Below are 14,062 nucleotides of genomic sequence, written 5' to 3'. Positions count from 1 at the left end.
TTAAAGCGTTTAAATTTTTTTATAATGAATAAAAGCATTATCGGTAAACAATATATAAGAATTGACATGGTAAAGAAAGGTATATACAGGGTGCGTTCGGTACTTGAGGATAACTTGAGAGTAAAACTGATATATTTTAATTCGAACAAAATCAAATCAAACTTCATGATTTTAAACAGCATTAGTGTATTATATATCTATAAAACCATTCAATAAAATTTCTATTAGCTGCAATAACTTCGATTCGGGTCCGGAAACGATTGTTTGCCCGAATCAAATGCTCCTTATTCACATTGACCATAACGGTATTAATTGCAGCCTTCAGAGAAGAAATGATGCAATAACAATGCTTAGTGGTTTCAGGCTCAACTAAGCCCCGTTTGTAGTAATCCAGGTGACGAAGGTGTGGGGAGCTACGCGGTCTTAAATTCGGTGTTCTCAGGCGCTTCGGGGTGTTTAATTTTGTTTAGAAGGCGTTTTGAGCGGATAACTCGCTGTTGTCGTATTTGTTCCTGATGCTTTCCATTCAGGGCGAAGCTTATGAACGGGCGCACTTATGAAAATTGGAGATTGGTAAATCAGTTGATTTGCAATTTTTTTAAATTTATTTATTTAACATATAGCGACGATAACTGGAAGTCTCTTCATTTCATTAGTTAAGTAGTAGTCCTGCACGTTTTATCTGAAAAAGAGCAAAAATAAAAATAATGGTTTCGGGAAGTTAGAGCCATAAATATGCATGCCCCCAATTACCGTACGCACCCTGTATTTTAGATAAGTAAACATTAAAATTCTTTCACTTTCACTGGAGCAAATGCTGCGTTGCTGATTAATTAATGGCTTCTTAATTAAGTCCAAATGGTCACCCGGATGAGTACTGGTAGTCCTAAGCATAAACAAAATATCTAGAAGAAAATGAAACAGTAAAAATAAAAAAACAGATGTTTTCATATCTTTTTTAATTAAATTTAAGTTAATTAAAAAACAATTTTTAGAAGAAACGTTTACATCTCAGTTTACTTTCATGTCAGCAATGTTCATTAGCTTAAAAACTTTGAAATGAATAGGCAAATAATAGCACGCAACTGACTCAAAATAAAAAAGAAATTTAATTCATACATTTTGTTTTGAGACCTCCAAGAATATTCTTTGCCTAAATCTATAGGCCTTAACTCACTCTCGTGCTACTTTGCAAGACATATAAAGGTTGACGGGGGCCCGGTGGAATTTGTCACACAGAGGCTATAATCTTTTGTCAAAAAATGCCTCCGCATCATCTGCAGAATATTCCGGCCGAACACCATCAGCAATTACGCGCTGGTAAGATTAATGAATTAGGAACCCATCCCATGGCAAATCGAACGCAAAAAGTGGCGATGGATAGGTCACACGCATAGAAAGCAACCAGATAGCATCACGAGGATGCCATTGGGCTGGAACCAGCAAGGCAGCAGAGATCGCAGTCGGTCAAAAAATGCTTGAGGAAGGTCGATGTTGCGCGAGCGATGTTGCGAGATGTCGACGTCACATGGGACGCCGCAAAAACAACAGCCCCCGAGCGCGATGAAAGAGCCTTGTGGAGGTCCTATGCTCCCAAGCGGAGTGAAGAAAAATAAGTGCCTTGGTTCTGTTGGTATGGTACTCAAATTAGTGGCGTATGCGAGCTCTATCTTCTGAATGATGTGCTACAGGCTGATAAGGATCATAAAAATGACAGGATCATAAAAATAATCCATGCTTAATAATTGTTATTGTACTTTTTAGGTAAAATACGTAGTTTACTGCCCACCTTTGCAAGATGTAATGGTGAAGCACTTTCAAGTCACATTTGTTAATTCGAATTTCCGCTTGTTAATTTGTTACATTTTTTGAGCAACCTATTATTGATGTGGGGTACTCGTTCCTATTCATTAAATATTCTATAATTATGGTGGCTGTCAGTATACTCATACTCGTTTTGGCGCAGACTGTTCTGCTGTAAGAAAGTGCTCAGAATGCGCAACACTTTTCGAAAGTCTCAAATTACACTCGGAAAAATGTGGTCGTCCGGTCGCCGGTTACATCTTCGTGATATAATGAATTCATACAAAATATAAGGCCACACAAAAATTACCAGAAACACCCATAATTTCCTACTCTATGCATATATTTACATACATATGCACATATTTACTTGTGTTACATGATACGGAAAATTCATTTATGTGCTAAGGTACGAGTATAAGATGTTGTGGTTAAATATTTACAATTCATCCAACTTGCGTACATCAGAAAAAATTTGTATTGAATGTACTCAAATAACCCAACGTAAGACTATGGAGTTATAAAGTTTACTATATACGCATGCATGTATGTACATTCATCCATTCTGCAAAAAAACTTACACATACATATGCATATACTCGTATGTGTAGACTGAAAGCATTGTTAGAAGTTTCTATTGCTGGATTTCTTTTTTACCCTTTCCCTTGGAAGCCTTTCAAACCAAAATCAGATGAAACGCTTCGACTGTCGTAACCTATACGACACTGCAATCTGCCGCGAGCTCATTTCTTTTTAATATTCACAATGTTTTCAAGTAAACTTTTTTCATTATTTTTTATAAATATACAATAATATATTTTCCATGCTTTAGTCAAAACCATGTTAAACAAAGTATTAAAATTTAGAAAAAATGAACAAATTTTCATCACTATTTTGATCTTTTTAGTAACAGACTTTAGAACTTTTTTGGGTATGCAGTTTCATAGCCCACAAAATTTTTTGGAAAGAAAAAATATTAAAAATCAAATATTTCTATATATAATATATATATATATATATTTCTATAAAATTTATACTGCCTTTGAAAAACATAAAAAACTCGTGCATTTTTTTCAAAATTTTCGATTTTTTTTTTAACAATTTATTGTCGCTTTTTTCTGAAAAATCTGAAAAATATTTCCTGAGGCCGCCATATTGTTAATTTTGATAAAAGGCTTCGATCAGGCACAAAATTATCGATTAATAAAACTAATTTCTCTTGTCCGATTGATTTTAGGACTTTCGATGATCACCGCAAGGGACTTCTGGGGAAATGAGTTCCAAACAAACGGCGTTAACTTTTATAATTATGAATTTTTTTTGAAGTTTTGCTAAAGTCAAGTCAAAACATGATGTATTAATGCTATGTGACTAGCAAAAAAAATTATTGAAAATTATTTTTTTGGGCCTCTGACTACCCCTAACCCCTAAAGGCATCGAACACTGTTGAAGATACTCTTTTTTTTTTACGCAGAGATAAATAAGTTGCCTTGCGCACATTCCTTATATGGTCCATCAAATTTGAAGTATTCTCAGAACTTTCAGTTGTTTTTTTGGATAAACTGATTTAAGCACAGTTTTAATTTTTTTTAATCTTCACACAACACTTTAAGGAACCGATGGTTGGCGATTCGGAGTACTAGTGATGCCAGTTTACAGAACACATCGATGCATCGACTTTTTATGCATCGAGTGGAAAATTTTCGGTGCATCGAAGCATTTTTCGACATCCTTATTTGATATCTTAGAAATTGCATTGGAAAAAATTGTGGTATAATCGCATCCTGTAGATTAAACTTCAGAAACCAGTTATTTTTCTGTGTGTTGAAAATAATCTTTACAACTAAAATGCAGGGCGTGATGATGATAATGACTATGTATAAATACCTTATAACTATTTGAATTCTTATTTGTGAAGTAAGCGTTCCGGAATCATAATTTGAACCTAAAGACGCGCATAGATATTGTTTTAAAATAAGACACTTAAAAATTTAGATCCTTTCAGGTTTCACACTTTTTATTCATTATTTTTCTAACAATTACGAGTGAAAATGATTTATTTATTCCTTGGAATTCAGAGTGATACATTCAAAAATTAATTACGATTTTGAACTACACAAAATTGGTGAACAAATTTTTTAAAATGTTCCGTTTGTAGTCAGATCATAGCGCGGAGACTAACCTCTGCCAACGTCTTTTGTCATATGCATAAATCCTTATTTGACTCCAGGAACCAAAACTCTCGCTTTCAGTACGCACCGTTCGCACCCACGTCATCTTTGGTCGACCACGCGCCCCTTTTTCATTTCGCGTGTACTGTCAAACATTTAAAAGGGGTTTCTTGCTGCAAAAACGGTAAAATATAAATTTTCATTGACTGTCCTGGTAAATAGAGCAGGCAGATACAATGACAGTTCAACAGGGTGGAGCATATGAATATTTTGAAACAAATTATAAGTAATTTTTTGAGCCAAGAGATTTCGCAAATTTCAATGATTGTAAATCAAGTAAAGAAAAATAAGCAATAATATGGACGGTTTCTGTTGCTTTTTCCGTTGTTACAAAGTCTGTTAATAGCAACTGTTTTTTGATTTCTCAAGTTGCTTATACAGTTTTTGATACCCAGTTACAGAATACCTAAAGTCGCGTTGAAATTTTATGCAAGAGCGAAAATTTCGTGTAAAAAATTGATTGTTATTTCAAAGTCGTGTAAATAAAGACCGTTTGGAAAAATGTAATTACACTCGTAGTACAAAATATTTTCATGCAAATCATATAAGAAAATAAGCAGCCTATTTGAAAAACTATTAAAGTATTTCCATAAAGTTTTCCTTTTAAAATGTTTAATACAGTTTTTAGCTTGGAATAAATATGAATCAAAATATTTAAAGTTTTTGAATACTTCTTTAAGTATTCTCGTTTTGGTCACGAACATAGGGCTTCTACAAAACGTTTGCAGCACGTATGACTTCGCAATGACTTTAATTTTCTTAAAGAATTTTCCGGTAGCACTTTTATCTGCTTTTCAAGCGTTCTCTTCCATATGCACCTAGACGACCTTGCCGCCTGCTACCTTGCGGATGCCCGTGTCTGCAGACTTCAGTTGACATTCCCGATCCATTTCCACTTGCCCTGATCCCAAAGATCTGCGTTGGAGATTGTTCTGGGCCACCAGATGCGCAGAATCCGCCGCATATACTTATTGATGAAAAGTTCTAAATTTGTAGGTGACCAAGTCAGCCATCAACCATGTTTTGCAGCCATACAGAAGAACCGATTTGACTTTGGAGTTAAAAATGCGCAACATAGCAATAGTGAAAATCATTGAGGAATTCCTTTGTTGAATTGCGCCATGTACTTTTGCCATTCTAGACTGAATCATCTGCTGCACCGCTGTTCATAGATATAACGCTTTCCAAGCTCACCTTTACAACGGGCATAAACTTTAAATTGTTTGGTCGATACTTTACGAGGTATCGACCACTGCAGCCTTCTATCGAGAAAATAATGGGTTTCTGTTTTCCCAACCTTATATACACAAAACCCATAATCAAGCCTTTGCTTAAAATTTCATTTGGAGAAAAATCAGAATTCTTTAATTCAATTTATTAATTGTGTTCGATAACTCCAATTAGCCGTACATTATTCTCAATAAAAATATCTATGAAATCATTTATATAGTTGCCCACATGTATGTATGTGCGCATGTATGGGAGTATACACCATGAGAAAATTACATTGTATGCGATAAAACACAATTTCCGACTGACGTCAATTACCGTAATATTGGGAAAATGCCAATATTAATTATTTAAGATAAAAGATACACGAATTCACTTTGACTTCACACAAATGCAAAATCCTATTAAAACTGCGTTCTCCATTTTTCTGTTCCTCATGACATTCAGCTTATAAATGCAATACATTCTCATATATTATACTATTTTTTGCCTATACATACACACATCTACATATATCTATTATATCTATACACATTCGTGATGCGCAGAAATAGCGATAGAAAAATCGATAAAATAAATTATTACTCATCGCAAAAAATAAAAAAAAGTCCTCATTTAAACGAAAATGAATTTTTTTCTAGCAAAATAGGTGCTTAGTATTCATATGTATGTGTATGTGCACCTACATAGAGGAAATCCGAAGGACAGAAACAACACAAATTACATTTGATAAGTCAAGTGCTGAGTTTCACAGTGTTGAGTTAAATGCAATATTAGTAAAACCCCTTTGAGAAGGTCAGCTAAAGGAACATTGTGGCCTACCAAGGCCTAAGAATAAATGCCTTGGGAGAGTTCGGTAGCTGGGTCCCTGATATGATTAAATGCGTTCTTCATCATTTTAGAAAGTAGTGGGCGAGGAAAGACCTCATCATAAACTCGTATAACTACTTTGTTTGTAGTATATACATAAATAAGTAACAGCTGCAGATACCAACTTCGGAGTACCCTTACAGAGCGATCATAGACACATAACAGTGTACCCTGGAGAGTATGATGAGAGTATTCTATAATGGCACCCCATTCCGTATCGAAGTTCTACACAAAAGATTTCAAGCCTTCGGATACGCCATAGCCTACACAAAACGAACAGTTTGCTAAGGGTTGGTGTCGAAATTCTGTATGTACAAAATTCTAAAAACAAAATTCTGCTTTTTAAAATTCCGCTTTTTAAAATTCTGCTTTTTTAAAATTCTGCTTTTTTATATTAAAATTCTGCTTTCTAAAATTCTGCTTTCAAAATTCTGTATTACAAAATTCTGTATTAAAATATAATGTTAACAATGTTAAAGAGGTAATGCAATTATTTAATTTATTACTATTATTATTTTTTATTATTATTCGAGATATTCAATAAATAATAATAATAATAATTTTTTCTTCAGTTTCGATAGAATCCACAGTATTTTTGCGTAGAACATCTTTTCGCGTGGGCGGCCTTCGGTCGCGCTTCAAAAAAATAACCCTCATCAGTCCAACTCCGGCTACGCAATCCACCGTATTTTTGCGTAGAACTTCTTTTCGCGTGGAATTCAAAAAAATAACCCTCATCAGTCCAACTCCGGCTACGCAATCCACAGTATTTTTGCGTAGAACTCGTCTAAAAAAAACGAACAGCTGCGAAGAATTATTAAGAAAAGAAATGAATTAAGTCACACTACATATTTAAAAAGAATTCCAAAAAATATTGTAATTGGCTAAACTAAAATATTGTTATCGCTTAAACATATACATACGTATATTTATGGAATAAATGTTTATTTTGTTACTTCTTGTATGACGAAAATCACAAAACTTGAATAAAGCAGAATTTTTCGCATTAAACATGCAGAATTTTAAAAAGCAGAATTAAAAAAAAAACAGAATTTTAAAAAGCAGAATTTTAAAAAGCAGAATTTTAAAAAAACAGAATTTTAAAAAGCAGAATTTTTTTGCAATTTACAGAATTTTGTCACCCAGAATTTTGTAATACAGAATAATGCCACGCTCCCGTTTGCTAAATATCGAAATGATGAGAATATTTTCTTTAAAAATTGGTTATTATTTTCTCAGCCAAAGTCAAGGAATTAGAACGAATTCTTTGTAAATTTAGGGTTTTGTTTTGTGCAAAGGTGAAGTACTTAATAATATTTTTATTTTATTTTTATTATAACTGAGATGAGAATAATGCACAATTTTAAAGAAATTCATTAAACCTAATTAGTTTTGTATGATTATTTGTGTATTTCATTATATGTTTTTAAATTTATAAAAGGAATACTACAAACAAATTTATAAAAGTAATACTACAATACTACACTGCCATGAAAAATCTCCTCATAAAAATATCTGCCGTTCGGAGTCGGCTTGAAACTGTAGGTCCCTCCATTTATGGAACAACATCACAAGACGCACACCACAAATAGAAGGAGGAGCTCGGCCAAACACCCAAAAAGGGTGTACGCGCCAATTATATATATATATATATATATATATATAATATATATATATATATAATACCACAATAATTTTCATGAAATAGTTCATATTTTTTTGTGCGACGTGGAAAATTTTTGTATCATGAGTCACCTGTAAGCATTCCAAGCCCTCATTATGCATGACCATAGCGGACAGGCTAATTAAAAACGCTCAAATACTGCTTTGAACTGGTGCTAATTGCAATATTGTTCTCCCTTGCATCCACAAATATTTACATATACAAATTCCATTGTATGGCCTTTCGCTGCTCTACGAATATTTATTCAATTGAAGTTGCATGTGTTTGAAAATCTATGCCTCTAAACGCAGTTGTAAGTGTGAGTCAGCTTTACGAAACGAATTCTATTCGATTGGCAAACAAATTTGATTAAAGAGTATAGAAATAGAAGTTCCATAAAGCAGGACTAATACCAATATATTTAGCCAGACATTGAACTATATTCATCGGAAGCATCTTACCACCTTCCTAAGCTCTCGACCTGCAAATGCCGTTGTCGGAGTCCAACCACTCCCACCGCAGATGAAGAGCTTCAGCTGTCTCGTGAGACCCGCGTTAGCTTGGAAAAATTACGTTTAGGATATTGTAGTAGGTTAAACTCCTTCCTATCTAGAAATGCCCCGATATACCTAACATACGGGATGCCTGGTAAATGAAGGTAACCCGCTTGATACTAACCGCCTATTCACATGCCACCTTTAATTTTAACGGTTAACGGGTTCTCCAGATATTAGACACTTTTATGATCTGCCTTTTTTTCTTCAATCCAAAACCATTGCTTGGCGATATCTCGTAAACTACATAGGAGGAAAAAAGTGTGTGGATTTCTAGACTCAGCGACCGAATTTACTTAGGAATTGGATAGTCTGGCTCTTGGGTAAAAAAGCATTAATTATTTGTTGTTGGGTGTAATTATTTGAGGTTTTTAGTTGTGGTATAAAACAGAACAAGGAGAGCTAGAACAAAAAAAGCGCATTAGAATGTCACGTCAAAGTAGAAAAAAAAGAAGTGATTTTTTTGTGAAGGCAAAGTAGAAAAAAATAATCAATTCATTTGTCGGGTGGAAATTATATGAAATTTTCATAATAACTTTTGAATTTAAATTCATTAGCAAATTTCAATTTTTAAACTACAAATTTGAATGTACATAAGTAATACGTTTCGAAACTCAACTTTGTGTTGATATCCAAATGTACACGGCGAAAGTAAAACAAAAAAATTCAGCCTGCTGCTACCACCTTTAATGAATTCGCATTGGTCTCGTCATCGTAAATTAATAAATTTTAATGCTTTAGCACCTCTGATTGAAAATTAATATTTTCAATGAAATGAAATTTAATTTTAATTTTCATGGGTTTCATTTGCATGCCTTATAGTCTCCAAGAAATTGTGATGACTTCACAAGAATTGAAATATATACTGAAAACTTACGTACATAGGAACTGATTAAACTGATACATGTCACCCTTTAGCACTTACTATATATATATAATTGGCATGTACACCCTTTTTGGGTGTTTGCCCAAGCTCCTCCTCCTATTTGTGGTGTGCGCGTCTTGATGTTGTTCCACAAATGGAGGGACCTACAGTTTTAAGCCGACTCGGAACGGCAGATATTTTTTATGAGGAGCTTTTTCATGGCAGAAATACACTCGGAGGTTTGCCATTGCCTGCCGAGGGGCGACCGCTATTAGAAAATTGTTTTTCTTAATTTTGGTGTTTCACCGAGATTCGAAACGACGTTCTCTCTGTGAATTCGCAATGGTAGTCGCGCACCGACCCATTCGGTTACGGCGGCCGCCACCCTTTAGCACTTAGGCTAATTAAAAAGAAAGCGTGGCACCCATATTGGAAAAATATTTGAACTATTTTAACATTTTCTCGCCAGTTGTAAATTTTAGATCTCCCACTCTATAGCCCTGTTCCTCGAAAATGGTGAATATAGGTATAACAAAATAAATAAATTTTGGATATATTAAGTGTACTAACTTAATGTGCCATTGCTGATGTTGGCTTCGCAGTCACAAGTTGCCAAATTTCGTATCAATTCATTTGCTGGCTTTAAGCGTTAATTGTAAACAAACATTGAGACCTACAGGAAATTTGCTAAATTAGACTACAAATTTAGATAGTCTAGATTGAACCAAACACTTTTTTATATATGTACATACATACATATATACTAGAGTACACTTTATAACTGAGTTAATTTCATGTGAAAATTTTGAAATAATGTTAGGTAATAAGCGAAATAATAATGGGCATGAGTATATGTTTTCGACGCAAAAATTTCATTGACGATTATTCACAAATACATACGTACATAAGCAAGTGTGTGTGAGTGCATTTGTTCATTTTCATTTTGCTGTAACCAACAACAAACCGATTAAAGCAATTATCAGCAAAATAGGTAGCCTTTAGTAGTAGGGTTAAGTAGCCTTTGGGAACAAATAATTTATACCTTTATTGAAATGAAAGATACCTAAAAATATTCAATAAATCGATTGGCTGGACACTTGGCGACTTAGTCATTATTGGAGAACTGTTTTGCAATAGAAAAAAATGAAAGTGAAATGTTTAGGTATCATTTATGATCACTTCGAACTGCTACAACAACTACCATTTCGAATATCCACTCCATGATAATTTGCTATGTTTAAGGTCAGCGCAGCATTCGTGCCGAGAGTGTTCGTATTATTTCAGCAAAAAAGAGACAGGAATGAATCAAAAGGCTTCTTATTGGTTGATTATAGAGGAAAAGGTGTCAATATAGGCAGAGAATACAAAGCTACTAAAAGATGTCATTAAACAAAAAAAGAAGGAGAAAATGGATTCAAGGCGTGCTTATGCCGCACGAGAGGTCGCAAATGACTGAAGATAAGGGGGCTAGGACTCCTTGCACTGCCCCCCTCACTTGTTTTGAGAGAAATATTACGAATTTTCCAATGAAATTCACAGGAGATGTTGATTTCGTGCTTATTTTGCTAAAACTAGTACCAACACTATTCAGTTAATATTAGTTTTTAAGTTACTTGTTGATAAAATTCGTCTTTTACCTTCACCAAATTTTGATACAATAAGTGCACTTATCACATTTATTTTAATAATTATTCAAACTACAATACATTAACATACACACACGTTTCTAACACTTTTTATTTATATATACCATAAATTAACAATTTAAATTACATTTATAACTTGCAAACTCTTGACGCGCCAGCTAAATTAACAATAACTGAAAAGCATGGCTGAATGGAGTGGAAAGAAAATGGAATGCGATTTAAAACGAAGCAATATAGGTACAGGTATCCCTCGTATAACGCGATAGTTACGTTCCAGAAGAATTGCGCGTTATGTAATTCCGCGTTATCTAAAACATAGTTTTCATATAAATTTGGGGGTTATGTTCCAATAGGTTTTTTTTAAATAAAATACATACAAAATAGCAGATGCACATACATATATTATATTTCAACTCAATACTAAAGTTCAGACTTTCTTATACAATTAAAAACACAAGAAATGAATAATAATACATATGTACATACATATTTCAAAATTCAAAAAACAAAATTTAAATAATTATGTGCACATTAAAAAATTTAAAAACAAACTAAAACAAATTGCAGGTTTATTAAAAACTTTATTGTTATTCTTCAAACTTCATATGGTAATTAATCTGTTTCACTGTCTTCGAAGATCTTTGCGCGTGGGCGTTTTGGGGGAGCAATAGCTTCATCAGAAGATATTTCTTTAACATAGTTTTCGCTATTGGATAAGAAACTAGTTGTGGGACCTTGTGGTTCTTCTACTGGTTTTATAATTGCAAAATCTGTTATCAGTTTTTGGTGGGTGGTTTTTTTAAGCTCCTTTTCAATTTCGTAATAAGGTGCTAGATTAATATCTATTCTATCTATCTAAGGCAAAAAAGGGTAATTCCCGGTTTACATTAAAAATACATTACATATTATAAATATGTGGTACGCAAATTAGTGTTACCAGATTTTATAATTATGTATTTTCCCCTTCACGTTATATAAGCCTAAATTTCGCGTTGTACTGAAACCTAATTTTTCCAAATCGCGTTATATCGAAACCGCGTTGTATAAGACCGCGTTATACAAGGGATACCTGTACATAAGTTCCACACACTCTTTTTTGTTAGAATAATGAGGGAATGCGGGTTTACAACCTCTAAGGTGTATATATTGAGTTCATATATATATATTTAAATACAATATCGATATGATTTTCGAAATACAGTTCAGCTTCACGTAAAACTCCTGTGTGCAGCGGTGGCCGAAGGCCGCCTACGCAGACAAAAGTTTTACGCAAAATTTTTTAATTATTCTTTTTTATATATAGATATTTAATATATAAAAAAGAATATATATCATATATTCATAATTTAGTGAAAATTTGGAATAAAAAATCGCCTGCGGCGCTATTTTTTTTGGAATAAAATATATATACATATGTATATATATATATCATATATTCATATTTTTTATTCCAAATTTTCGCCTGCGCCGCTATTTTTTTTAATAAAATATATATATAAATATATATATGTATTATATAATATATTATATAAAATATATACCAGGCCGTTCAATAATGTGTGTGACTAATTAATTAAAACACATTTTTTTGCCAAAATTCGTTTTTATTCATCAACATAGTCCCCTTTTAGGGAGATACAATCATTCCAACGCTTTTCCAATCTTTCGATACCGCCTTTGTAAAACGATTTTTCTTTGCCTTCAAAATAGGCCTCAGTTTCGGCGATTACTTCATCATTTGAGCCAAATCTCTTACCACGGAGCATCTTTTTGAGGTCTGCGAAGAGCCAGTAGTCGCTGGGGGCCAAGTCTGGAGAATACGGTGGATGGGGAAGCAATTCGAAGCCCAATTCGTTCAATTTTGCCATCGTTTTCATTGATTTGTGACATGGTGCATTGTCTTGGTTCATAAGCCGCCGCCGACAAGCGAGGTTTTCACTTTTAGAAAGTAGAATACCCTCTCTACCCCCCTTATAACCCTTTTTTTAAAACTCATGGGGCAGGTCATGGGTATTTTCCCGATAAGGGGAAAAATAATCTTTCTGCTTATTTTGAAGGCAAAGCATGACCACAAAATAATAATAAATATATTAAATTAAATTAAAATATAAATTAAATCCATGAAAAATCCAAGAAGTGTATTGGGCTTAATGGATAATGTATCGAAAGCAAAAGTGATTTAATATTTATCAAAATAACCAAATGAATTTAATATAAAAAAGTACTCTATACACACACTTTAAGGGGTTAGAGGTAGTCAGTGGCCCGAAAAATTGATGATTTTCAATAGTTATTTTTTTGCTAGTCAATTGCTTTATTTTACAAAAATAAAAACACAGCATTAATACATCATGTTTCGACTTCACTTTAGCAAAATTAAAAAATAATAATTAATAATTGTAAAAGTTATCGCTGTTTGTGTGGAACTCATTTCTCCAGAAATTACTTGCGGTGATCATCGCAAATCCTTGGAGATTCATCTAAAATTAAATGGACAAGAGAAATTAGTATTATTAATAGATAATTTTGTGCCTGCTCGAAGCCTTTTTTTTCAAAATTAACAATATGGCGTCCTCAGGAAATATTTTTCAAATCTTCGAAAAAAACCGACAATTAATTGTTTAAAGAAAATCGAAATAAAGAAAAACAAATCCTTCGATCAGTTACGAGTTTTCTATGTTTTTCCAAAGTAGTATAAATTTTATTGAAATCTACCAAGCGGTTTTTAAGCTACAGTGATCACCAGCTCAAAAAACATAGTTTTGAGAAAAACGCATTTAAAGTTTAGCTACTTGCTCTCGAACACTCCGGGGCGCCCGAGCGCCCTTTTGATAATTGTTGAATAACTGTCGGATTCACTTCAAATTTTCACATAATATTTTTATATACATATTTATTTATAGAAAATGCAAAAAAAAAAATTAATTTTTTGAAAATTCTGACTACTTCTAAGCCCTTTAGCGTAAGGCCTCCATTATTTACATTTAGCCTATATGTATTACAATTAGCATATATAAGATTTACTCTTTAAGCCAATTTTATAAGCAAGTAAATGAAATAAATTTAATATTTAACTCCACGCCCATTCCTCTTTATTCTGAACCTTTTTTGCTACTTCTGGCTACTCCTGACACCAAAACAGAAGGCAAAATGCTTGGAATTTGCAATAAAACATGCCAGCTGAAAGCTGACAAGTGGCT

General features: G+C 33.2%; 1 protein-coding gene and 1 long non-coding RNA gene across 9 annotated transcripts in view; one reads left to right on the top strand and one right to left on the bottom strand.

Annotated features, from left to right (window-relative positions):
- The window catches only part of LOC128865166 (protein split ends), a 125,641-nt gene that overhangs the window by 38,892 nt on the left and 72,687 nt on the right, over window positions 1-14,062 (top strand). The window lies entirely within an intron of this gene.
- Window positions 212-11,046, bottom strand: LOC128865171 (uncharacterized). Its single transcript, XR_008454765.1, has 3 exons — window positions 10,990-11,046; window positions 763-905; window positions 212-682 (listed from the first exon to the last, which is right to left on the bottom strand). It is a non-coding gene; the product is annotated as an uncharacterized LOC128865171 (long non-coding RNA).

Source organism: Anastrepha ludens, chromosome 5 (assembly GCF_028408465.1).
Source record: "Anastrepha ludens isolate Willacy chromosome 5, idAnaLude1.1, whole genome shotgun sequence".
NCBI lineage: Eukaryota > Metazoa > Arthropoda > Insecta > Diptera > Tephritidae > Anastrepha > Anastrepha ludens.
Note: the sequence above shows the minus strand (reverse complement) of the source record. Positions and strands in the feature narration are given on the sequence as shown.